The sequence below is a fragment of the Peromyscus eremicus genome, chromosome 19, assembly GCF_949786415.1.
Source record: "Peromyscus eremicus chromosome 19, PerEre_H2_v1, whole genome shotgun sequence".
Classification (NCBI taxonomy): domain Eukaryota; kingdom Metazoa; phylum Chordata; class Mammalia; order Rodentia; family Cricetidae; genus Peromyscus; species Peromyscus eremicus.
Window position 1 is genome coordinate 10,935,790 of NC_081435.1, and position 4,590 is coordinate 10,940,379.

A 4,590-nucleotide genomic window follows, 5' to 3' on the forward strand; every position below is an offset into this window, starting at 1 on the left:
TTATTTTGGTAAAAGTCAAATTGGTGGTCTCCCTCCCTCCCTTGCTCCTCTCAGCAGCTCAGGCCTCCCTAGGTTCATAATCCTGTAGTAAAAGGGAGGAAACAGAGACGGCTTTCCAAGTTATTCTCTTCAGGAGCAAAATGTTGGACCTCACAGCAATTACCCAGAATCACCACAGAAAATACACTGAGGGCGTGACCCTGGGCCAGGGTTTCAGCTGCTTCAGTGTTGTCTGGTCCCAAAGTAGGGAAGGACAGGAAGATGCGTTTCCGGGCTTCTCTCACATCTTCTTCCTAACTGGTTCCTTCCTTGTGTTCTCCTGTAGTCTCTGGGGTATTTGAGCCTGCCTTAATCTAAAACTGAAGCCATCAGGAAAACCTGTAACTCAAAATTTGGAGACAGAGGAAGCTCAGGGGCTTTTACATTTTTAAGCATTACTAAGGACTGTTAAACCTGCGAATTGTGAGAGAAAAACCAGTCCCATAATTTTGAGCCAAATTTGAAGCAAGCTTTAATTAAATATTGGCCAGGATAATGGACTCTGTCTGGCCAGGTCCATCTCTGGGTTCCTAGAAAATGGCCACAAGTCACATTTTGCAAAGTCTTCAAAAGGCAAAAACTGCAGAACCACCATATTTTCCTTCAGGTCCAATCAAGGTCAAGCATGCATCCTGCCATACTTCTTGCCTGTGTACCTCCTGCCTACATCCAATCCGGAGCAAGCATACATCTTGACATATTTCCTGCTGATGTACCTCTCATCCGCCTATCATCAAATACATCCAGTGCCGTTGAATCAAACAAATTTGTTTAGGGAAGTTAAAACATATGGCTTGCTATCTTCTATAAACAACAGCCTCCAACATTTCAGGAAGTATCCATCCTTGGGCCAGGGACTTGCAGGTGACCGTTGGGATAGTCATTTTCGTACATTGTGTAAAGATGTGTCTCTGTCCTTCCTCACCTGCCTAAGGCACCTTCTGATTGGTTTACTAAAGAGCTGAACAGCCAATAGCTAGGCAGGAGAGGATAGGTGGGACTTCCTAGCTGAGATAGGAACTCTGGAAAAGAGTCTGACACAGGAGATGGACCAGCCAGAAGTGAGGGAAGTCAGACGTATGGTACTGAGGAGAGTTAACGAGCCATGTGGCAGACCGTAGATTAATATAAATGGGTTAATTTAAGTTTTAAGAGATAGTTGGGAACAAGCCTAAGCTAAGGCCAAGCTTTCATAATTAATAAAAAGTCTCAAGCCGGGCGGTGGTGGCGCACGCCTTTAATCCCAGCACTCGGGAGGCAGAGGCAGGTGGATCTTTGTGAGTTCGAGGCCAGCCTGGTCTACAGAGCAAGATCCAGGAAAAGGCGCAAAGCTACACAGAGAAACCCTGTCTCAAAAAAACCAAAAAAAAAAAAAAAGTCTCTATGTCATTACTTAGGAGCTGGCCATCCAAAGAAAGTCCAGCTATAGATTACAGGCATTTTTGTTTCATGGATCTCTTCGGCACAGTAATCAAAACTTAAAACATGGCTTTGACTCTCACAGGATCCCTTCTCTTTATCAATATTCACTGATCAATATTGGCATTTAGAGGAACTCACAGTGAGACCATTTTAAATTATGTTTTTGTTTATTAAGAAAGACAGGGACTGGAGAGATGCCTCAGTGGTTGAGCACCTGAGTTGGGTTCCAGCATCCATACTGGGAGGCATACATCTACTTGTAACTTCAACTCTAGGAGATCCGACACCCTCTTTTGGCCTTTGTGGGTATCTACACACGTGCAGAACAAACACACAGACAACACACACACAAATTTAAAAAAAGAATGAAGAATAAGAATAAATTCTGGGGCTGGGTGTGGCACCTCACGTCTTTAATCCCAGCACTTGGGAGGCAGAGGCAGGTGGTTTTCTGAGTTTGAGGCCAGCCTGGTCTACATAGTGAGATCCTGTATCAAAAAACAAAACAAACAAAAAGAATGTGTTTTCCTGGGAGGTGCTTGCCTAATATACATGTGCAGACCCTAGTTGAAGCCTCAGCACTTAAAAAAGAAGCTCATTATAAGATAATGTTATACATATGTCAGCTTACATTTCCTTTTGCAGATCTCTGATGTCTAGCTTAATAGAAGAAAGCTGATTTCTTGTTGTATTTCTACAAGCAGACTGTTGTGGTATTCTGTCTTGTAGAAGGACCTGAAGGACTAACCTTGTAGAAATGTAGTACAAAGGGGATTTCCATCTGAAGAGCCTTTGCAAGCAAACGTGGATATTTCTAAAAAGTTAAATGACTAATTTTAAAAAAGGCCAGTTGCATTTAGAATCTGAAACTACAGGGTCAATTTTTATACTTTGTCCAGTAAACTCCATGTACATTTTCTCTCCTCTCCTTCGCTCCTCTCCCCTCCCCTCACTTCCCTCCCTTCCCTCCTTCCCTCCTTTCCCTTCCTCCCTTCCTTCCTTCCTTCCTTCCTTCCTTCCTTCCTTCCTTCCTTCCTTCCTTCCTTCCTTCCTCCCTTACAGAGATTTGCCTACCTCTGCCTCCCAACTGTGGGATTAAAGGTATATGCCACTATGCTCAGTTCCATGTGTATTTTAAATGGGTTTCAATTGTGCATGACTTGATGACATGCTACACCACTCATTTAAAAAGTCCTGGTTAGGCGGTGCCTAAAAATCTTGAAATATTTCACTATACAATATCAGAACAGCATAGAGTATCACTGCTGATAACAAAAGTATCAGTTAAGTTTGATATGGTTTACATTTCCACCAGCAGTACATGAATGAATCAGTTTCTCTGAGTCCTTGCCCGCTTTTGGCTGTTGCCATCATCATCATCATCATCATCATCATCATTGCTTTGTATTTTTTTAAGACAGTCTCACTATATAATCTGAGATGGCCTCGAACTTGACAATCCTCCGGCCTTCATCTCCTAAGTGCTGGAATTATAGGCACATCCCACCACACCTTGCTTACAGACTTCCTTTTATGGAGTAGTTTTAGATTCATAACAAAATTAAGTAGACGATGCAGAGAATTCTCTCATCTACCATTCCCCAGGTACCATGGCCTTCCCTCCCACCACCAATAGCTTGAATCAGAGGGGTCTCTTGTGATAATCAAAACCACATTACAACATCATTATCATTGGAAGCTGTAGTTGTTGGCTTTTTACTCTTTACTCTTTTGGCTCTTTGGGGGCCTGCCACCCAGCTCCCAAATAAGCACACATGGGGTATTATTCTTTTTTATGAATGCCTGGACTTAGCTTGGCTTGTTTCTAGCCAGGTTTTCTTAAATTATCCCATGTACCTTTTGCCTCTGGGCTTTTATCTTTTTCTATTTCTGTATACCTTTCTTTCTTTCTCCATGGCTTGCTGTGTAGCTGTGTGGCTGGCCCTGGAGCCCTCCTACTTCTTTTCTGGCTCCTTCTTCTCTCTGCTTCCTGATCCCTCTTTTTGTCCTTATATTTGTTCTCTCTGCCAGCCCCTCTTATCCTTTCTCCTTCCTTGCTATTGGCTGTTCAGCTCCTTATTACACCATCAGGTGTTTTAGACAGGCAAAGTATCACAGCTTCACAGAGTTAAACAAATGCAACATAAAAGAATACAGCACATCTTTGTATCATTAAAGCAAATGTTCCACAGCATAAACAAATGTAACACATCTTTAATATTCTATAACAGGAAGCCCACTCCTTTCATTGTGTTCACATTTGTCATTGCATAATCTTTGGGTTTCTAGAAATGCATGGTGTGTATATGCCCATCACCTGCTGAATGGTTTCAATTCTCTAACCCCCTTGGGAGCCACCTGTTCACCCTTCCCTCCCTTCTAGTCCCAACAAACCTGAGCCACTGTCTTCATCATCTTGTCCTGTTCTTTAATTTCAGCATCACTGATGTCTGTGAGGTCATGCTTTGTTGTCACTTTGGTTTTTGTTTTTATTCTTGCCACCTGCATATGAAACCTTAGTGTCCTTTTGCTCATGCTCAAGTTGTATTTTGTTGTTGTTCTATTATTGTAGGGGGTCTTTATATTTTATAGCTACTATACTTTTGTCAGGTATTGCTTTAGAAAGGGATGTTCCCAAGCCAGGCATGGTGGCACCCCCGCTGCTCACTGGGACCAGATCTCCTCACACATGCCAGGCCAGTGCTCCACTGTTCAGTTCCTTCTTCACTTCTCTAGTCCTTCTTTTCACTGCTTTATAGATTCATGGTGATTGTGGTAAGGTATGGCTTAAATCCCAGCACTCTGGAGGCACAGGCAAGAGGAGCTGATTTACATAGCAAGTTCTAGGCCAGATGGGGTTATATGGCAAGACTTTGTCTCAACAAACAAGCAAACAACAACAAGAAAAAACTCAGACAGGTTTTCCAAAACAAAAGTTTAGATGAAGTACCCAATTTATTGCTCTGGGGTGAAGATTTTAAGATCACTGCCTGGCTGCAGGCTGTGAACAGTTTCTAGTAAGAAAAAAATTCTTAAACTTTTTAGTGTTTTGTGTGTGAACAGTGATTTGTTGTTTGTTGGTTTTGAGAAGTCAGGTTTAGGTAGATTTTCCCTTTTCACAGTATAAGT